The 23,491-nt window shown below is 38.6% G+C and overlaps 1 protein-coding gene across 2 annotated transcripts in view; it reads left to right on the top strand.

The window, feature by feature from the left end:
* CDH20 (cadherin 20) overlaps positions 1 to 23,491 on the top strand; it is a 246,230-nt gene that overhangs the window by 169,777 nt on the left and 52,962 nt on the right. The gene's annotated exons all lie outside the window — the stretch shown is intronic.

Raw genomic sequence — 23,491 nt, 5'->3', positions numbered from 1 at the left:
CTTTTCTCTGACCTTGGTAAACACTGCCACCATCCAAATACAAAAAAAAACAAAACAAAAAAACAACCTTGGACCCAGGAAGAAACACTTGGGAATTCCTCCCTGTGGGGTACCCTCAAGCCCTTTCACCCACCCTGCCTATGGGGAATAGCTGAGGGGAGAAAAAACAAAAGGAAATTAGCTGTTGCTACCAAACAACATGCACAAGCCTCTTAGGACACCAAAAATCCAGTCTTGTTCTTAAAAGTAAATTTTATTAAAAACAAAAAGGAAGAAACTTAGGCTTTTGTTAGATTTTAAAAGAGCAACTCCAAAAATTAAGTACCCAAACTAGCTTTCTTGGGGGTTCAGCTTACAGGTTACAAGCAAACAAAAGCATCAGGGGTTGGCACAAAGGAGATCCACAACCCAAAATAAGAAATAAACCTGATTGCGTCTAACTAAACATTCCCTATCCAAATAATTTCTTCTAGGTATGGAAGATACTTTTTCATACCTGGTTCAAACCTTGCACAGCATTCTTGCTTATAGCATTGCTGATCTGTGTCCCTGCAGCCCAGAGAACAACAGACAAAGGGAAAGTTTCTTTCCCAATTCTTAAAAGTTCTAGCCTTCCCATTGGCTCTTTTAGTCAGTGCCCACTTTTTTTTTTTTTCCACATCTCGGGGGACTTTTTAACCCTTTACAGGTAAAGCAAGTAGAGAACAGCTACCAAGAGGGATTTTACAGCTAACTGGCTGGCTGGGTGTCTGTGAAAGGGAGCTACCCACCCCTCCTTCATTTATCACAGAGCTCCACAAAGCAATCTCAGCTCCCCATGAAGGTGGAGCCCACCGCATGCTCAACCTGCGTCACCTCAAAGCAGAAGTCTTTCTCCTCCCCAAGGTATCATAGGAATTGTAGTCTCCAAGGCTGGATTGCAGCATTCAGGATCTTCCAAATTGGAACACCCGCAGTGTAGTTCAGAGATCTTGGGGTGCATACGTAAGGGTATTGGAACCTCACCCTTACCGACCTTCATTTTTTACTCTTCCAAAACAAAAAAGTTGAGTATGCAAAGCCTATCATTCTTACACGTTCCAGTTCAGTCTGTTTTTCTGACATGCTACATAAAATAGGAAAGACTTGTTTATTCATAACTATTTTACACAGCTTTAAATGGGTAGGTTCTTTACCTTTCAAGTTTTTTTTATTCTTTGTTGAATTAGAGAGATTATTTCAGAGTCCATTTGGTGCAACACCGCTTCAGCCATGAAAATAGCCTGCTCTACTACTGTTGTCCACAACATAATTCCACATTGGCTATATCCAATGTATTTTTACACTGTATTGTCACCAGTTAAAATTGGTCTTGTTCCTCAGTTCCTTCCATTTTCCAAATGAAAAGGGAAAGGTACAGATAAACCTCAGTTTAATTTGTTCTGGCAATTATTGGAAAGCTCCCACTGAGAGGGAAGCCACTGCCTATCAGTGCAGAATGACATACGGCCATACCCCAAACAAAAGGAGATCCCGCTTTTCTGCAAGTGTATTCAGGCATGTATAGACATACTGGCTGAGGTACCAGCCCATTCGAATCTTAATGGAGAAAAAAGAGATGAGAACCTAAAAAAAAGAAAAGAATAATCAAGTGAGAATGGAGACTGAAGGAATGAAAACAAATTGTGAATTGGTGAAGAGAGGGGGAAACTGTTTTGCCTGTCTAGGCCAGTAGATAACTACATTGCTGTTATATATGTTTTAGAGCTATCTGAATTATTCTGTTATTACAGATAAAGGTGACAGTAAGATTGATTTGGGAATGTGAATTGAAGTGTGTTTCGAGGTTGGGGTGCAAGCTATCTTTTTTCTCTTTCTCTTTTTGCTCTCTTTCAGCAAATCAAGACTCCACATTAATTCAACCCAAATTAACCTGTTAAGATAAAATATCTCTGAGATGCATTTTAAAAGATAATTCTTGCAAAATGAGTATGTAACTTTATTAAAAAACCAAAGTGCTAGTCAAAAGGTGAAAGAAATAGGTTACATGATTATGAAGGAAGAGGCTATTTAAGAAATAGCTGAAATGGCAGTTCTTTTTAAATTATCATGTGGATGTTTTTAAAATGCCGTGAGAAGGGTAGCTTTTCTTTAATGCTTTTTCCTTATACTCTGCTCTTAAGCAAAAGGAAAGAAATATATTTGTAGAGAAAATCATTTTATGGTAGATTTCCCTGTTCCTGAATGAATTCCCACAACTTATCCATTTTAACAATACATAATGGTAATTGTTCTAGCCATGACATTCCATCTACTGTGAAAACAGTTGACAGGAAGAAATGTCAAAGTTATGTTAATGACATACTAGAAACAATTTACCACTACACTAATAACGTATATTTCAAAGGATAAGCAATCATGTGAATTGGGGTGGGGAGGGGGAAAAACCCAAACCTTGACTTTATTTTAAAAGGAATTGTAGGGCCTGAGCCATTGAATTCAGTAGAAAAATTCCCATCGACTTCACTGGGTTTTGGATCAGACACATTGTGTATAAGGACTGTAACCTTTTTTGTTGTCCTCAGCAAAGAGCACTTAATAATGTACAAAACTAACAAAAATCTGCTTTCTCTCCACTGTTGGTGATTTCCATGGTAAATCACCAGGGAATGGTTCTTCTGACCCTCCATGCTCTAGGTATACAAGTTAAAAGGGAAAGTTTTAAAAAAAGTAAAACGCTTCCAGTTAGAAACACAAGCAGTAATCCCACTGAAATCAGTTCTTATCTCAATTAGTAGCCAGTTTGTTCAAGCAGTAACAGCCTCAGGCCAGCTTAATAAACCAGTTCCTAACTGCTGGTAATGACAGATTTCTCAGGGACTATTACTTAATTAACAATAATTTGAAAGGGCAGTTCAGCTAAAATGATGCATGTATTTGGTGGTATATCTGAGCAATATCAAATTAAAAGGATTTGTAGAATGGTAGCATTTACTGTTATCTTTTGGTTTGTGTGTGTGGTGTGTGAGCTATTTCTACTTTCTTGAATGTGGGGCCATAACAATGAAGTTTGTTCCCACTGGGTAGTTTGCACAATGCTTAATCATCACAATATGCCTTCTGAATTTGTGTATTATGATTTTTAATTGGAAATGCTAACTTGATTAAAAAATAATAAGGCCCACCCTTTTCATCCTTTCTGCACCAGAATGAGCCAACTGTTTCCCCCAAGAGATGCATTATTCATTTCCAGCCACCGGAACATAAAATGTTTGCTATTGTTCCTACTGTCCACCCATCAGCATCTTCCTGGTGAATGGCTTCTGTACATCTCACCTCATGGATTATTAGATTCATTCAGATACTAGTGCTTTTGCTGAGAGGGAGGGAAAATCTTCAGACTAAGCCTACTCTGATTGGTTTGTGACAATGTCTTCTGCCTGAAAGATGCTGGACTCTAAAATACAAATGAAACTTTCTTCTTTGAGATGGGTTGTGTTACAGAGAGGGAAGAACTGCTGAGGGGCCGATCATACACACTGAAGTGCACAAGAATCAGGCAATGTATAAACTGAACTGCAGCAGTAAGTGACAAGACAACAGAAAAAATGCAAACATAGTGACATTTTTACAAGAAAAAGGAAGGTATATTATAATTTTCCTGTGTTATTCATAATGGTTTTGTTTCTTCTCACTGAATAAAATATATAGATACCAATCCTATATTGTTAAAACAATTATTAGGCAACTGCTAAATATAGTGATAGGTAGCTGTATAAAAGGTTTAGGAATAATTTTATTATTTGTTATCCAAAGTTTATATAACCCAGGTCTTAGTTTTAAAATATTACATTGTTTAAGAAGCGTAAATACATGAAAACATTGTATGTGATTTGCAAAACACATGTAATTGAAAAGTTGATTTGTAAAATGGGTATTAAGTGCTACAAATTTATGTTTGCTTTCAGATAATTCTTGTTCAAAGGACTAATCCGCATGTCTCAACTGTCTAGCCAATGTTTATACTTGGAAGTAGATTAGGATGGCACTTGTACAAAACATTGACTTCTACGGTGGATTAAGATTGGTTGCAATGACACAGAATTTCTCCTTTATTTCTTTTGAGTTTAAAGATTTCTTTAGTTTACAACATCAAGGGCATCCTTCTAAATAGATATCTGTGTAGTAATTTTATTTTAGAACATGCCATATTAATCAGATTGATATGGTATTGTGTCAGAAACAGCACATGTTGTTTTGAAATGTGCCTTGTGGCAAAACAAGTGAGGAATATATAACAATATATGTATTTATTTGAAGAGAAAGAAGAGTTACAATGAATGAAGCTCTGTTATGCTGAGTGTTGGACAGACACTACATCTGTTCTTGAAATACAGAATGAATGTTACAACAGAAATCAAAAGTTGTATTCTTCTTGACATATTTTTTTTCTAATTCATAATGCTTTCTTTTCCTAGCTTAATTCAGTGCTTCTGCTGTGTAGCAAAAAAGTTTATAAACTATCACTACACTGAGATTCATGATGTGTGTGGATTTTCACTAAAGGAAAACTCCACTGTTTTTTAACAAAGGCTGTAGAGTTAGTTAAATATGTGTTAAAAATATTCAAAAATTATACATGCCAACTAAGGATTATCACTGGAGGTTCCTAGGTTTTTTTTTTTTTTGCAGGGAATAGCTGTTATCTGGAAGGACAAAGGGCAAAGAGCATTACTGGCCCCTGTCCTGTGCACCTGCTCAGTTTTGGCCAGCTCTTCAGCTTCACAACAGGTCATACTCCACACATGAAACAGTGGCTAGCTGTTTCAGAGAGGAACTTTTGAGGCCTGATAAGCTCCTGGCTATGGAGTCTTGATTATGTGCACTAGATCAAAGTGATTCTTGTAGTGGAAGGATTTTCACTGTGATTCTTATTAAGTTGTTCATAGTTATTCAGAGTCTCCATCCACTTTTGCCCCTGCAGTAACTGAAACCCATAGCCCTTCAAAGTCTGGGGAGAACCTCAGAACAGTTTGTACAGTGATGTGGGTGATGCAGCTTGGGCTTCCACTCATGGCTCTATGACTCTTCAAGCTTCCTCTCAGCCAGCTGAACTTTCAACATAGTCTCTGACCAAATGTCTGGAGCAGCTCAGTAGTGCAAGAGGCAGTTTTGGTGCAATGGGCTAAGCACAGGAAAAAGTAAGGGACACCTATATTCTAGTCCCAACCTTCAGTCTGATGGCCTTAGTCCCTTTATGCTTGGGTCTCTTCATCTATGAAATGGAGCACTCTCCTATCTCTCGTATAGCAAGCCACCAGTCTTCTTATTTAAATCCCCTTTAAAAACACGCTTCTTCAGTGATGCTTAGAATAACTGAGTCAATCATATTCACTGTCTTTATCGTCTATATTTACTCATAAACCAGCAGCAACCCTCTTTAATAATTTAAAATGTAATATTTTCTGAGGTTCCTCACTTATTATATCACTTATATACAATGCCTACTGTATTCATCCTTCTGCCTTATATGTCCTTTTCATAAAGTATGTATGTATGTGAGCTACATGTGCATTGCATTTGTCCTTCCTTTTGTCTACAGATGATGTATATTCATGCACATCATATTTGCTAGGTAGAATGGACACATGCTTTACCACATAATCCAGATTAGGTTCTTTTTATGTTAACAGCAATGTTAGTCATGAAAAGAAACCCAATACTCTTAGATTTATACAAGCGGAGATCATTCTGTCATTTTTAAAAAATGGAGTCTTCCCTTAAATTGTATTTTTGCTTGATGGCCCAAGAGCAGCAGGTAAGTCCTTTTCCTGAAAGATTTCTAGAAAGAATGTTTTGGGCAGAAGAGGGGCAGGTGATGAACAGCATGCCTTTTGACAGATGATACTAGGCACTTATATCGAAGCTTTCATCTCAAAGGATTTCAAAGTGTTTGTTTGAAACAGTATACGAACCAAATTTTCAAAAGTGCCTTTAGTCTCTGCATGCCCAATTTTGTGCCTGCAATCATTTGTAGGCACAATTTTGTTGGCACAATTAATTGTGGGCCCAAGTGATAGACTTTAGATATTTAACTCTCTAATCTGCATTTACAAATAGCATTTACAACCTGCAAAACGTGTAGCAACATGACAGAATTTAAACATTTGCCACTGTCATTTGCAATGCAACTGATTGTGAGTCAAACCCGGATGACTTTATTCACATGATTATTCTTACTGAAGTCAATTGGACTACACAAATGAATAATACAAGCAAGATTTTTCCCCAAAGGTACAAAATCAGAGGCCAGGTTGAAGCCGTTTTTGAAAATGTGGTCTTATATGTATAAGAATCACTTCACCAAGTACTAAAACAGAGCCATCTCTAAGGTTAAGTGCAGTAGATATTTTACAATGCAGAGCAACACTACACCACTATATAGGTCAGGCAGCATAGAAAAATGTCTCACAATCATTTGAAACTGCAGGTTGATTTAAGTAGACAGACTAACTAACCAAGCTTGTAGATAAGTAACCAAAACCTAACACCTTTACTCTTGCAAAAAGTGGCAAGGATTCTTTAGAGTACAAACAGGCAGGATCTCAGTTTTACATCTTATCTGAATGATGCCAAAAAGGAATTCCTCATTATATCTATATGATGTTGTAAAGCAAGTTGTGATTGAGTCACTTGCAATCAAACTTTGTTTACTGGGAATAGATTGTACTTAATAGAATGGGCCAGCTAATTGTTTTCACTAGATATATCAACATGAACCTGTGCTGTGAGGCAGAACATGAGAAAGATTTTGTTTTGTTTTTCTTGTGTTTTCATACCAGGGATTTGAAAGGTAACATAGGGGTAGGCTTACTTGCATATAGGTGTGGGGAGTAGTGCATGGTTAGCAGTTTTATCTCAGTCTTTAATAAGGTATTAATCAGCACATGCAGAAGCAGAAACCGTTTCTGAATAAATACTGAATCACTGCACTAAAGATGGCCATTTTGTTGATTTAATGTGATAACTCACTGTGGTTAGACAGATTACAGCATGGTATGTATCACAATGAGCCATACACTAGAATCACTTAGGGGTATGACCCATTAGATGAAGTGATAATCCTAAAGAATGGTATTTAAGCATATTTATACTGTTCAGTGACTTGGTTAATCAGCTCAACTATTGCTATCATGTGAAAAGGGAACCTCTTGGGCAATCAACACACAGATCTACTGCATGCTTGCATTTCAGCCTTAACCATAAAGTGCAACAATTACAAATAAACTTCTATTCACCTGTTCACAGCGGGAAAGTATATTTTTTTGAAAGGCCAGTAAAATATCAGTTTTTCTTCATTATCATTAGTCATCATGGTAAAGAGTGTGCAAGCTGGTTGTTTTTTGTCTCCTCTCATAAATGTTAACCACATTTGACAAGGATAGTTCATTCTTTATGCTAATCCTGATAGGTTCTCAGGTAAGCCAATACAATAAAAACAACTCTCAACAAATATGGATTCAGCATAACCAAAGAGGAAAACTAACAAATGACTGAGGAAATACCAAACAAAATGGGAAGTAAAGCTATTAATGAAAGGGAGTGAAGACTATTAGAATCACGGGGTTTCAATATGATGAGAGGGTACAAAAACCAAGGCTATTTAGTTTGCAAAGAAGAGTGAGGGTATGATCCCTAAAATACTTCCATTCATTTTCACTGGCCGTTGAATCAGGCTCTTAGTGGAGACTAGACTAAGAGGTCAAAATTACTTACAATATAATAAAAATTGATCAGTCCTTCTTTTTACCCTGTTCCCAAAAGATTAAGTTAAATGGCTGTTCAGAAGGAAATACATGGTGTACTGTCAACTTGTGAATTCATTGCCACTGGATTTCAGTGAGCCGATAGTGTGGGCCAAATAATTTTCAAGCTAAGAAATGGGAATCAAAATTCATGCATAGGTGCATAAACTGATAAGGAATTTTTCCCACCACTTACAACATTTCACAACTGCATAGGCACACTATATCTTTTTAAAAGTATTATTAAATGTTGATTACATGTAAAACAGTATAATAAAACTTACCACAAAGACCATCACTGGTATATATCCTCCATTGCCATAATGGTACTTCAGAAGCCAATTATTATCAAGTAATATCCCACAAAAGAGAAACAAACAAAAATGACATCAAGGCTGATGCTTCATCTTTACCTGGAAGTAAAGCTTGATTCAGTAACAATCTTGCAGTCAATATTTACAACTTTACACATGCTGTTCCTGCAATTCTTATACTGTACATTATTCTGAGAGTCTCTAACCTAATGTCTATACACTCTCAAATAAATCCCCCTTTCCCTTCATTTTTTACATCTTCTTTTGGTAGGATGCCAAATTAGAAGTCCATTCTATTTCCACTTGGAAAGCACCGTCCTTCCAATTTCTTGATATAATCCTCTTTGCCACCATTAATCTTAGCTAATCTGTATCCAAGTATCTTTTGTCAAAATTTCATTCACTTCTGAACTACCAAAGTGCGCTGAGAGGGAAAGGGAGAACTTACTTTGAAGCATCAGTTATTGACAACTTCCAAAGGCAGGATACCATACTAAACAGATCAGTGACCTTGTCTGATAGGAGTACGCCTATGGTCCTTAAAGGTACAAGACCTGTGAGTAGAAAAAATTTTAAAAGGTAAAATTATAAGGAAGAAAAAATTAGTGAACAAAGCATAAATATAGTAGCTTGTAAAGAAGCATCTTTTTTGCTGCAGTGGATACGCAAATGGGCTAGCAAGGAAGATACAGTGGAGAGGAATACAGTGAGTGAGGATGTATTTCATAGAATCATAGGACTGGAGGGGACCACAATAAGTCATCTAGTCCAGTCCCCAGTTTTGCTTTTCTTTAAGTCTTTAAGTTCTTTTTCTTTTAAGTATTTTCTTGGCCAGGTTGTTTTTTGACAATGTATGTGGAGTCCTGAGAAGGATTTCCAAATATAAACTGGGTATCTTGAAAGAGATACTGACACCTTAGCATGTAGAAATTGTAAGCTATCCGTATCCCTCCATATTCGTGCTGTTCTAGTCAGGCACCTTAGTAGTTCTGACAGTGTCTCAGTTCCAGTTACTTATCTGGGGGGAAAACCATTAAAGATTTGGGGTTTAGGCCTTGCCAGTACTTGGAATTACCCTCGAGTGAGCCAATGGTAGCCAACAACTGGAGTAACTGCACTGAGCAAGTCCCAAGCATAGATAAAGAAAGCCATGCTTTGTACTGATTGAATTCATTCCCCTTTCAAGTCCATGCTGGGGTTTGCACTGATATATATTAACCAGTTGCTAGCCATCAGTGGCTGAATTCCTAGTATATACACAAGGCCCGAGACATTAGAAGGCTATGAAGTGTCTCAAGTCTGTCATGATCATAATAATAATTATTTATATGTAGATAGTCTGTCAGGATGACATATACTATTAACAAAAAATAGACATATTCAAATGCAGCCATCTCTCAGATGGAAGGCAGCAACCAACTGGGTCACAACCAAACTGCACAACGGTTTTGGCCACGCATACTGTAGCAAACTCCTACTCCGAGCACACAGATCCTAGGGTTCTGAAGTCTCTTCTGAAAGACCCACATATAATAAACTGCATGGTCTTCAGTTTTCCCGAAAGTGATGGAGGCCCAAGGCAACCTTGATATTATTTATTACTATAAATAGCAAAGACTGCTGTGCCTTAAAGAAATCCAGATGGATGAACTTGAAAATAAGTCAGCTATAGGAATATGGCATATTGTGGGTGGTTTGTGAAGGTGGGAATGGAGTCCCAATACCAGATTATGAAGGACAATAAGAATGGACAATGGCATCCTCTTCTTGAAGTGTATTACTGGTGTATGTCACATTCAGGGAGACCAATTAGGTAGTACCACACACACTTCCTGTGGAGATTTTAACAATTGAGTCTGAGGAACAAAATCTAAAGTTTGATGTGAAAATCATCTGAGATTGGTTTTTTTCAAGGTTTAGGAATGTTATTTTTGCTGAATTAGAACAGTTCTGGGAAGAATGAGGTCAGTATGTCTTTATTCCTTGTTGCTTTATTCTTTTAACCTGAAAAATTTCTGTGAAGGCCATGCACTCATATTTTGTATTCCCAGAGGCACTTTGAAGCTTGGAGATAAGAACGAGGTTGATAGCACTATAGCACCTCAGATAGTTATACATACTGTAAGACTCTATTTCTTGCGCTGGTTTGATTTCATAGACAGTAGCCTGACATTGGCTCAAAAATGTTCTTCAGCTTGTTGGTTAACAGTATTTCTTCATGCTTGGTATTGGAGTTGAGGCAATCAGCAAGGTCAGGGCCAGATAACATAGATGTCAGTATTAGCCTGCAGTACAAATGTCAGATCCAAGAAAGTTTTTAAATTAGGATGAGGGTTTCCAAATCTTGCAATACTGATAGCCACATGGGCAGCTACCCCGTAGCTTGGTGGCTATACCTGTCCTACTTTGTAAGTGGGCATGTTTTAATTTAAAAAAAAATTAGTGCATGTACATGACTGTATGTTTAATAAATATATCTTGACAGATGGCTAGAAAATACTTGTTGTTTGAAACAAAAATCTGCTGGTGATCATCTTTGTCTTCACCCTGCAGCTGTTCGGAGATGGTGGCTTTGGGTCAATTTTCAGGACGTTACATTTATCCTTGGACTGGATTTCTGGCATACTGGGATTAGGAGCATACTATGTATCTTGTAAAACCCACCTTTTAGAATTAACATGTGTTTTTCAAATCCATATGTTCTCGCTCTCACCTGGAGTTTTGAGTTTGTCGTATGCACGCCAAAATGCCACTTGGAATTTCAAGCTAACTGGCAAAACTCAATGGTATTGTAATGAAACTAGAAAGTTCTCTCACCTCCAAGAGACTCCCTTTCCCCCTTCTTTCTGACCTCTTCTGAACACCTCCAACCCAATCTTCTCATATCATTGCTGGCAGCCAGGCAGCCTGATCTCCACATCTGTTGTTTGCCGATAAGCTGACAGGTGTAGCTTCTAATCTCTGTGGCACTTTCTGGGGAACAGGCAGCCTCTTCACCCCTCCATATGGCAGCAGTGGAATGAGAAAGACTCCATCTCTCACTGTTGGGTGGAGCTTTACCACATTCTGGGTCTGAAGCACCCAGAATGCAATTCCTGATAAATAGGGGGAATGCTTCAGTTACCCTAGTTACCACGCAGTGTCGGCTGGGAAATCTCAAATTCAAGGCACTATCCATTTGTGGAACTGGAGCTGTTTTGAACACACTGCTGCTGAATGAAGGAGCAGGCAGGTCACCTGCTCAAAACCCAGCAGTTGTTTGTGGATGTAGAAAACAGGTTATAATTGATCTCACAGCAAATGAAAGAGCTAGCCAGCTGACTGAGCCCTAAATACATTAAGAGGGGGAAGGGAAGCAGGGAGATCACAGGCTGCTAGGTTTCTCCCTACACAGAAGAGTGCAGCACACAAAAGGTCCTGGGTCAGCTGCAGGTGGGAAGTCATGCTGAGGGGAGAAGGGATGCGTGGGTGGGTCCTCTTGAAAGTTTACAGAGACCTCTAGTCTAGCTTTATAAAGCTCTAGATCAGGTTCACAAAACATCTCTTGGTGTTGGCTTGCCAATCTGGGCAAGAGGTTTATGGGAATCCATCATGAAACCTGGATTCAAATTTATTCTGAAGTCTTGCACTGCCTTAATTATAGGGGCATTGGGTTTTTTTTATATTTTTGGGGTTTTCAAATATACTAAGCACTGGCCTAACTTTGCTCCCATTGGTGTTGACTTTAGAGGAAGCATTTCAGTCAGCATTGAGCATTTTTGAAAAGCCCATCTTTATTTATTATAGCATGTCATTGTCAATTACCTCTCATTTAGTAAAAATTTTGGAGTAGATCCTCAGTAGGTGTAAGTCATTGGCATACCTCCATTTGGAAATGTTTACCTTGTGATTGTCTGTAAATTTCCTTCTTGGTATGTTTATGGTCCTGTAAGCATTCCACTGGGATTTATATGATGGGACTCCCTCTGTCATTCTGCAGGAGTTCTTCATTCTGCGGGCATTCCATAGTTTTGAAGGACTTCAAATCTTGAGTAAAATGAGTTCCCTGATGTGTCCTAAGAGAGATGGTTGACTGGTCTGTGGATGTAACTTTGTGACATTGCTCCGTATTCTGAGTTAATGCTTAAGCACCATATGGTGCATTGTCAAGTTTCATTGTATTTATCGAGATCTTAATAAAAAGGGAGGAAAAACAAGGGCAGGGGGAGAAAAAGAAAAGCACATTTTCAGTCCCAGTCTATTTCCCAAACTAACAAATGTCTTGGGAATTTGTTATTTAATATCAACTTGCACAATGTGTAGCAATAATCCCCAACAGTAGCATTAGGCTAGAACAGGGATCAGCGCAGGCAACTCTGTAAACACCCCAGCTCCCTTTTGGTAATGATGAGCATGGGGTGCAGCCATTTATTCCCTTGTTCAGTAGGAGCTTCTGTGGAGCTAGCACATAAATATTACAAGACAGCGTTACAAACAACTAAGGGGACAGACTGGAAAGTAAGCTGGGAAAGAATAAAAAAAGTAATCCATTTACTCTTACCCCGCAGCCTGTGTTTTGAATATCACAGGAAATTTAAGGAACCAAACAAACAGCTCACTTTGAACACATTTTGCACTCAAGTTTAATTTCTTCCTACTGTGTTCATTACCAAGCTGTTTGGTTTCTTTAGGCTGAATGGTGGGTGGGTGGCGGTAACCTTTAAAAACAGTCATTACACATGGAAATCAATTTCAACTAATGTAGTCTTAATACAGGATAAGTGCTACTGAAAACAATTTCTTCGTGTATATGTAAAAAAAAATCGTGTGTGTGTGTGTGTATTTATTCCTATAAAGAGAGAGAGAGAATATAAATGTGACTGTATCCCTCTTCCCCCACCTTTTCTGTGTCACTTGTCTTCTAAGGCCGCCATTCTGCAAACAAATTACCTTGGCTCAGCCCCTGTGCCCACTGAAGTCAGGAGGACTCTGTACAGGTGCAAGGGTCAATCCACCCAGATTCAGCTGAAAGATCAGGCCTGCAAAGACTTAGACATGTGATTAATTTTATTCATGTAAGAAGTCCCATTGCCTTCAGTGAGCTCACCCCCAATGCAGTCAATGACCATACTTACGTGCATAAAGTTAAACAGTGTGTAAATCTTTTCAGAATTTGGGCTTTAGATAATGAGATCTTGGTGCACTGAATTTTCATATATACATGTTTGTAAAGTGCCTAATACAATGCACCTAGCCCTGACTGAGTACTCTGGGTGCCGATATCATCATTATATAATACAAACCATATTTGTATTCTTTCTTTGGAAGTACCATTGTCCACAGAAATAACATAGCTGGTTCATTTATAAGACTTGTGACAAGTTTATTCCTACAAATATTTCTCTCCCTTTTCATCTTCGCCTGAAACAGATATTGAATAAGGAGTAGTTTAACTAAAGCATAAATGTAAATTTTAAAAAGATGGGAGTTTTACATCAGCTCCTACATAGAACACACATTAATTTTCAATTGTAGAATGTGAGTTACAAGAGTTGTTTCAAACATGGTGGAGAATGTATAATTGTGCCCCTGTTGTATGGAATGATTAAAGAGATGTAGACCACCAGTTGCACAGGGTTCAAAAAGGGCTTCACGGGTTCTAATGATGCCAAAAGTCATATTTGTAACAGTTTGGTAAAAATAATAAAAAGACTTTCCCACAATGTGTCTGAGGCAGGAGTAGGAGAAGAAGGTAGCCTAGATAACTGAACTGGCAACCAGATATCCATCACAAAAAGACAAGCAAAAAAGGAGTTTGTCAAGCACTTTGGGTCAGAGATGTAAGCCGTTCTGATGTAGACAAGTTCATTACCATGGGGGAGTCCGCTGTGGATAACAAATTGGGTTCTAAGACACACTTTTAAATTGCATCATTTATTTCTTACTTGACAAATAAAATACTCTTTGAGGTAGGGTTACCACCTTTGAAATGCGCAAAAAAAAAAAAAGCTTCCCCCCAAACCCCAAAAAGGCAAGCCCACTGCAAACCCAACCCCCAATTACATGGCAACTCCACAAACCCACCCCCCTTCAACAGCCACTTATGGTATCTAAATAACACATACAGATAAGATAGATAACATTGCCTGTCTCAAGTGACTCAAACCCTCTCTCACATGCATGGGCGGGTTCCCTTGCATGTTGGTGGGCAGACAGCTGCTGTACCTTCAACAGTTTTGATCTGTTATCGCTTAAACTGCGGAAGTGGGAACACTGCAGCATCTTTAGCTGGACACAAACTTTTAACATTAGATATCCCAGTGTAGTGTGATAATAATGCCAGATTAAGTTATTTTTCTGGCACCTGGCAAATCTATTTTAAAAAAAAACAACAACAAACAAAAACGGCCAACCCAGTCAAATGCTGGCCAGGTGGTAACCCTCCTCTGAGACAAATCCTGCTCATTATGCTCATGCAAACAAACAGTCTCACTGGCTTTAATGGGGCTCTTCACATGAGCAAAGAAAGCAGGATTTATCCCTTTATTCTGTTTTTAAATTTTTTAAGCAACAAAATCCTGACTAGACCAGTGTCATATTCTGTTATATATTCCACGTGGAAAGCAGAATAGCCGTCATTAAGCCTCTTGAGGACTCTTACATGAGTCCATAAAACAATTTGCATTAAGGGAAGGGAATATTAAGGACCTTACTACATGAGTAATTTCACTGATTTCACTTGAGCTACTCACATAGCAGGTACTACTCAGCGTGAGACTTGATGGCATTTGATCCTAAAGTTGTGTTATCAGTCACTGACATGTCAGACATTTAATAAAAAAACAAAACAAAAAACCCACAACCTTAGGTACATGTGTGCTAGATTTCATAGTGTTGTGTAGTCCACCCTGTAACCTCACAAACAATATTTCGAGAAGTGCCTCTCACAGCACCAGAGTTAAGGAATTGGTTTTGGATTTGAAGCAGGGATTCAATCACTTTGCTATATATGAAGAATATAATATATCCTCCCCAAAATTACACTTGCTCTTTGGGCACAAATAATTTTTTTGAAAATTTACAAGTAAATCCAATAATTTGTTTGAGTTAAAATTACTTTAAAAATTATCTTTAGAAATGTATCACCTAAAGTCCATATTTTTGTCCCAAATTATCTTAGTAATGGAATAACACAAACTTTGCATATAGTTAAACTCATTAAAATCTAGTATGTAGGCTACGTTGAAAGTTGTTTTTTCTAAGGATTAGTGATCATCATTTACCATTTTTCTTCATAGCTGAGAATTTCTCCTTCAGCAGAGACTAACAGGTAATTTTTCTTCAACAGAGAATTCTAAGAACTTACATCTTTAAAAATACCTGTCATCTCCCATTGTTCTCAGTGGGATTGGAGCTACAGCTGCCCTTCACAAAGGTGCCATGTTTCAAAATGACTACTGCCTCCCATTGTTCCCAGGAGGAGTGAAGTCAAAATACCCTCAGCTAAGATGGTGATGACAGCATAAAGAGCCACTGAGTCAGTGGAAGGTGCCTTGAGGAAAAAGAATTTGGGGGGGGAACCAAAAAAAACCCCTGTGTCTTTAAAAATCAGTTTAATTTAATCTGGAACTACAAACACTTATGTACTAATCATAATTATAGGTTTATTCTCTGGCATCACTACGGGGCAGAGTTAACATCATTTGGGTGCCTTACCATGCATTTCTGTACCATAACATGTTTAGATTTCTTTGAAGTAACTTGTAATTATCCCCAAAATCAAGCATTAAAAATAGAAGAAATTCAAACATCCCTATAATGTTACTTGTGCAGAACCCAGCCTCACTCACTGTGCATCTTCACCAAATTCACTAAGAGCTTGATCCAAATTCCAGTTAATTTAATGGAAAGGCTGCCCTATATGTAGCACTATGTAAATGGTTAGCTATGTGATTGGTAATCAATTACTTAAAATTCTAAAAAAATGAAAAACAAAACATTCCAATATACTGCACGGGCAATAAATACAATTTCCAAAGACATATCATTATATAATTCATAATACAAAACTAGGAGACTCAAAAGCACCTCTTCTCAGTGGTGTGTATTTTGCTGCCAAATTTCAACATTCTAATAGAGCCGTTTTGTTGTTAGTGCTGGTATATATATAAAAAAAAAGAAATAGCAAGAAAGTTGTTGGCCAAGTATATTCTCCCTTATGGTTACTTTTAACCTTAACACCTGATTAGATGCATCATCACAATGAGACAAAGTCAGTGGAGTGCCATGTACCCTAATGGTGCTACATAATAGCTGGACTGTTGTTGCTTAAACGAAATAATAATTACTAATAATTCTTGCAGAGACTAAGAGAGGAAAATTTCAGCCAAATTTGCAAAGTTTGGGAAAGTTGTGAGCTATTGAAAAGCCTGGGATTAGAATGGGAAAGCTTACACAGCTGTTAGCATTTACTTCTGCTCCTAGTATAATGCTCTAGTCTGTCCAGAGTGGGATGGCATAACATTTAGAAACACATTCCAGTTAGTCAAGACATTAATTTACATTCATTCTGCCTAATGGCAAAATTTCTGATGATAGTATTACTATTCTGAAAGGGATTTTTGACTGTATCCTAAATGTTCTCTGTGATATGGCTGTTGGGGGCCATAGAAAATGCATGTTCTGTGGAGATGCACATTTTCAAAAGGAGTTTCTAATGGAACTTGAAGGCAAAGCCCAATGATGTTTGAGTGAAAAGCAGTATTAGTACAGAAAGCATGGCAGTATGAATTTCACTGCTTCCCCCTTTCATTTTCCTGTTGCTTTCTGCTGGTACACATATAGGCAGATATAGGGGAAGAATTACTGTGATCAGATTCCCTGCACTAATCCCCCATAGCTGCTTCAGCTTCAGTTTTATGACATTATGTAACTGTGCTCTGGTACTGCTTTGGCTGACTGCAGTCAACCCTTGCCAGGTTTACTTAGTGCTAGGAGGAAACTGGCAGTGTTGGATTTGGATGGTTAGATGGTTTCTGAGATCACCTACAAACACAATTCTAATTATAATGGGAATCTATTCAGTATGTCAGGGCAATAATGTATGATTTGTTTTCTTTATAGCTATAAACATACCTATTTGTGCTGTTGTGAAGTAAATGGGATCACAGGCAAATAAAATTTCAAGCAGAAACTTTGATGACTCATAGTCCAGGTTCCTGCTCATTAAGGGTAGAAGATGAGTTCTTATAAACACTGGGGCAGGGCTGTGCAATGTACACAAAATATAATTCTGAAACAACAATTTTCTTTAGCAAATCCCCCACCTTGGATCTTAAAATCTTCAAAGGCACTTTCTCTTTCTATGGGCCTTATCAGTCTCTACTCTCACAAAACTGTTAGATTGAATAGTGTTGTGCTATCTGTGCTCAACTAAGGGCCCCAGGGGTCAGACAGATGTACCCCATACACATAAAATGAAGTGGACTGCAGCCACCTGACTTCCCAAGCCACAGATGAGTACTGCATGTTGGGATTAGAGGTTCCCATGGGCCACAGCACCTTATTAGAAACTAGGCAACTGCAGCTCCATTGTAGAATTCTCTGGGCCATATATGTACTGCAAGCTGCACTTCAGCTGCCTCTCACATAGAGTTCCCATCTTCTCTATATCATAGTAGGCATACACACACTATTTTGACCCTTTTGGGGTATGTTGCCTAGAAGGGGCCTGTTGTATTTGGACCCAGCAGAGAAGGAGCTAGACAGAGAGGGAGCTTATACAAACACAGCTTGTCTGCTCTGCTTGCTTTATTTTTCTGACAGCAAAACTGAAACAAACATGAAAGTGAGGCTTTGCACTGGGGAGTGGGAAGTGCTCTAACATGTAAAAGGACAGGACATCACATTACATTCCTCCACACTACTTTAAAAAAAAACTTTACAAAAGCATATACATTGTCATTTATATGGCTAACATGAGACACTGTATAACCTAACTAAAAATTGAGGGGTGGACTACCACAGACCCTTAAATTGCAAGGGATCATTCTGACCTGGAATAGCAACTCGCTAATTAAACAATTTATCAGTTCAGGTGCAGAACTGGTTTTCGCACTCTCTTGGGATAATAGGGCAACTGGGGGGTGGCAGTGTCCTGAACAGGAACAGTCTGTTGTAAGGAATCAACTAGATCTAGTATGGAATCAACTGGATCTGACATCAAAGTTTCTCGCAACAAGTCATCAAAATTATGAGTTGTCATGGAAAGAGGTTCAATCAGAGGAACACAGTCCTACTGGAACATCCCTGGACTCCAGTTCTAGTTGAGGCTGCAACTGGTTCATATTTCATTTCCATAACATACCATCAGATGTTTTGTTTGAGGTAAAACTAAATCCCTTGCATTTTACAAATTCTCCAAGTACCCCTTTCACTCCAGAACTGTAGTTACGAATCCACACTAAGTTTCTGACTTGAAAAGAATGTTGCCAAGTCTCACATCATCGTTCAGTTTGCATAGCTTTAGATTTGGCTACATGTGAGGCAACATCAGGACATAACAGATCCCTACAGGTATGCAAAGATCACTTCAAGAAAAGTGTTGTAAGTGACTCCTAGGTAGTAGCATGTTGTATGTTCCTGTAAACAAGCCAGAAATTGTCTAATTTCTGCTGATGACTCAAAATAGACTTGTTAGTTCTTAAGGTGTGCTTAAGTGTTAGTACAAAGCATTCCACTAGTCTGTTTGTAGCAGGGTGTTATGAAGCAGAGCATATGTGCTGAATTTCATTTGAAGCTAGGTGCTTCTGAAATTCTTTAGAACAGAAATGAGGTCCATTGTCATTCATCAACTGTAATGATAAACCACATTGGCTAAATAAGGTACAAAGATGTCCAATCATCTTGGTAGCTGTACTAGATGTTCTTCTGAAAACTTCCGGCCATTTCAATTGGGCATTGACTACAACCAAAATCATATAACCTTCTATAGGTCTTGCAAACTCCACGTGAATACCCGTGCAAGGAGTCTGAGGCCACGACCAAGGGTGTAGACCAGCTGGGCCAAGATCATGCTGAATTTGCTGACACACAGTCCTCTTAATATCTTTGTTGATCCCCAGCCACCACACATGACTCCAGGTTCTGGCCTTCATACGTACAATACTTGACCTTCGTGAAGAGCTTCCAAAACTTTAGATTGAACTTATTTCAAAATGATCACTTGCATTCCCCATAAGATGCAACCATAATTCACATATATTTCACATTGATGTGATAAGAATTGTGTAAACTGGGGATTCATATGATCCAACACCGTAACGTGTAGTACCTCTCCCTTCACAAGAGAAAGCATATCATCCTTAGCAATTTCTTTGTTGATATCTGTGTTAGTGATGGGTAACCTATCCATTAAATTGAGATAGAACACTTCATCTGAAGTTTCTTTGTGTTGAAGGGCGCTTGGACGTGGCAGGCATCACAGTCCATCAGCATTGCTGTGCTGAGTCCCTTTATGAAATTGACTAGCATAGGAATGAGCTGAAAATAGTAATGCCCATCATTGCACACAAGCAGCAACTAATGACAGAATTCCATGTTTCCATCCAAAAATAGAAAGTAATGGGTGATGACATACAGATAGATATGGAACTTACAAATTCTGAAGATAATGCTGAGAGTTTTTCGCTCTATTTGTGCATAGCTGTTCTCAGGTTTAGTGATTGTTCATGATGCAAAGGCAGTTGGTTTCTTCATGCCATTAGCAAAAATGTAGGAAAGAACTGCATCCACTCCATATGATGAATCACCACAAGTCAACTGCAATGGTAGCAAATCATCAAAGTGCATAAGAATTTTGACTGATGACAGTAGTTTCTTTGCTTATTTAAATGAATACTCAGACTCAGTCCATTTCTATTTTTACTTTGCTTATAATAGTTCAAGTAAAGGTGTCAATACTGATGCTAGATTAAGCAGAAATTTACCACAGTAGTTAAATAGTCTTCAGGATGAACATAACTTTTGAAGATGATCCTCTTGATCCTTTTATGTAACAAGGATCTTATTCAAATAGCATTGAACTCCGTTCCGACCCTTCAGGATCTCATCCATCACTTTCTGGAACAGGGCAGGTACCAGTGTGATACCAAAAGGCACCCTGTTGTAACAAAATAAGTCTCTGTGTGTGTTAATTGTGAGATATTTGTGAGATGCCAGATCATCTCAATTTGCAGGTATGCACTGAGCAAATTCAATTTACTGAAACATTTTCATTCACTAAGAATAACAGACAAATCTTCAGTATAAGCTAGTGGAAGTTGGTCTGCCCATAAAACTGGGTTCAGAGTCACTTTGAAATCTCCACAAATTCAAACAGAGCCATCCTTCTTGATCACTGGTACCATGGGTATAGCCCACTGTGTGTGTGAAACCAGTGACAAGACTCCAATATTCATTAAATGGTCCAAATCAACTTCCAGAGGCTTCAGAGCACAACTCTGGGCTTGCAATATTTTGGCTGGCTGTCAGACTGAACAGTGACTTCACTGGCACGTTGATCATCTGTCCAAGCTCTTTTTCAAAAACTTTGGAGTGTCTGTCCAGTATTTTTCAAATATTTTGAGGTGCTTTTGTGATTGCCTTGATCTTGGTCCAGTTCACCTTGAACTTCTGAAGCAAGATCTGCCAAATAATGGTAGATACCTTCCCTTCAATCACATACAAGGATAAAACAACTGATTATCCATCTAATTGAACTTTCACCTGGAGTATCCCTTTTGGGACCTACTTTCACCGAGTATAAGTTTTCAAAATTGTGGAGGTGGACAAAGTCTGGTGATAGTAGATGCAGAAATCAGTGAGACGGCAGCTCCAGTATCAAGCTCCATTCTTGTAGGAACTTCTTCAATCAAAGTTGTGACCCAGATGTCATCTCTGACTCCAGCTTCTGATAACACATGTAGTGCTAGATCTTGGTCAGTAGAACTCTTGTCTTTTTCCACATTATGAATTCCCAACTTCCGTCCTTCCCTAGGTTTATTCTTGGGTGGATGGTTATTCTGTGTTGCTGGTTGTTGAATTGTGATACAAGTCACTATGATGTGCCCAGCAATCCTTCTAAGCAGCACGGTCTGTGCCAAATGGAAATTTCTTACATTCCCATGGTCCTCTGTGTTGCTCATTCACAAGATGAACTTCTCAGTTCACACTAAACTCCAGAGCATCCTTCTCTGAGATTTCCATTGCAACTGCTACGTTAACTGCCTTATTGAATTAAGTGCTGATACAGTCAATAACTTCTTCTGAACCTGGTCATTGCATAATCCAGAAACCAATTGGTCACACAGGTCATCACAATGTTTGTCCAAATGACAATGCTCTAACAACTTCCTTAGAGCAGCAACGAACTGTGCTATGGCTCTCTACTTCTTTGATGTCACTGATGGAACCTATATCATTCTGCCATGGGGTAGGAGAATATGTTCCTGCTTTGCTGCAGTAATTGCAACTTACATGGCAGTTCTGAGCATAGGAGGAGACAATAGATCCTGCAACAGCCCATATGCCTTCGGACCCATCACTGTCAACAAGGTTGAAACTCATCCAGCAGGAATGGTGGTTTGCAGGTTACAAATTGCTCAAAACATTCATGGTACATCACCACATTTTGCAGTTTGTCGAATTCACCAACACACCCCCAAAAGTTGCCATTTCTCTGCTCTCCTGTTGGAGTTTGCAGCTCGTGAAGGTCTTCTCTGCCACAGAAAAACTGTTACTGCACTATCTGCTTGACCTGCCTCTTCTAGATTCATGGCAACACTGCAGACTACACATTTTTTTCTTTGGCTGTACTTGATTTCCCTCTGCTGGCTATAGACCCTCAGCACAGGCTAGGCTGTTTGTCCATTTGTCTACCTGCACCAGGTCAACCAAGAAGGCTGCTTGATTTCCCCTCACTGCTTTCTTTTCAGATGCTCCAGGCAGCAGCCTATTCTTTTGTTCTGTTTTTAATTGCCTGTTTCCCCCTCTCTAGCTGTCTGGTCCACATTGTCTCAGCAGTAAAAGCAGCAGTCTGTCACCTTGTGCCTCTAGGTGAACTTCCCCCCCTTTTTACAGTATTATTTGTTTACTTTCTCTTGTTGTTCAGGGAATGGGAGCACTGGACACTCATGGGATAGAAATCTTCCATTGCCAAATGTTCTATTCAGATTCAGCAGAGAAGGAAATAGACACAGCGGGAACTGATAGAAACACAGCTGTCTGCTGTTCTCACTTTATGCTTCTGGAAGCAAAACTGAAACTAACATGAAAGTGAAGCTTTGCACTGGGGTGAGGGGAAATGCTCAAACTTTTAAAGGGACAGGACAATCCTGGGCCCAATTCTGACTTGAGTTACACAGGTGCGACTTCCATTGACTTTACAGTGAATTGGATTCATTTAATTGGGGACAGAGTTTGGATCCAAGAGATTTATCATGCCAACATCGGTAACTGCCCTCCCTCTCCAATTTATAAAGGCCCATCTATTCTGTAAATCATTCTGGCTTTAATATATTTATATTATTGAATATTTGTTGTATTTTGTGCCTTGTTTATTGTACCTGTTATGCTTTAGACTGTAAACTCCTCAGGCAATGGACTTATTTGTTTGCCACACTTCATGTAATGTGCAACATGCACATCAGTTGCACTATATAATGATACTGTTTCTAGTATACCCCCTTAAAAGCCACGGTTATATTACAACACTCCATTCTTGTAACTTCATGTTGAAAATATCTTCATGTTGAAAATATCACATTATATTACTTTCCACTTAAATAATTTTCTATGCAGCTGTGCAAAATAATTGTTAATGATTTTTAATCCTTTGAAGGGTTTCAGTTAAGGGAATTTGACAGCTATCTCCTGCCAGTTTTTATTTCCTCAGGATGAAACAATTAAGTAGGCCTCAAGGCCATAAATTTATAACAGTAATGAAATTAAGTGTGTTCGTTAAGTGTCACAATTGAAAAAACACTTGCTAAGGAGTTCATTTGTTCTGAGAGGGTGGAAAAGTAGAGTTCCCCTAAAGAACAGCGGAAATAGTTAGACCCACAGGATGTGCTGAGTATTTTGACAGAGGAACTCAAGTGCAAAGCCATCTCATTTAACCCAGAAAACAGCAAAAGAAAAGATTGCAACAGTCCACGGCCTGGAGTGAGGTCACCAGCTAATCTGACTTCATGACAACAAAAGATCCTAGCCTGATGAGAAAATGTCCTCTGATGGAGGTCGGCATTCCTCTGCCTAAATGAGCCTTTTAGGCTTAAGAGGAAAAATTTGTTAGCTCGTCTCGCTTAGACATATCCCACAATAGCCATGTGACCATCCCAGCATTCTGAAACCTTTTGTGAATTATATAATGATTAA

The sequence above is a fragment of the Caretta caretta genome, chromosome 2 (assembly GCF_965140235.1).
Source record: "Caretta caretta isolate rCarCar2 chromosome 2, rCarCar1.hap1, whole genome shotgun sequence".
NCBI classification, from domain to species: domain Eukaryota; kingdom Metazoa; phylum Chordata; order Testudines; family Cheloniidae; genus Caretta; species Caretta caretta.
Note: the sequence above shows the minus strand (reverse complement) of the source record. Positions and strands in the feature narration are given on the sequence as shown.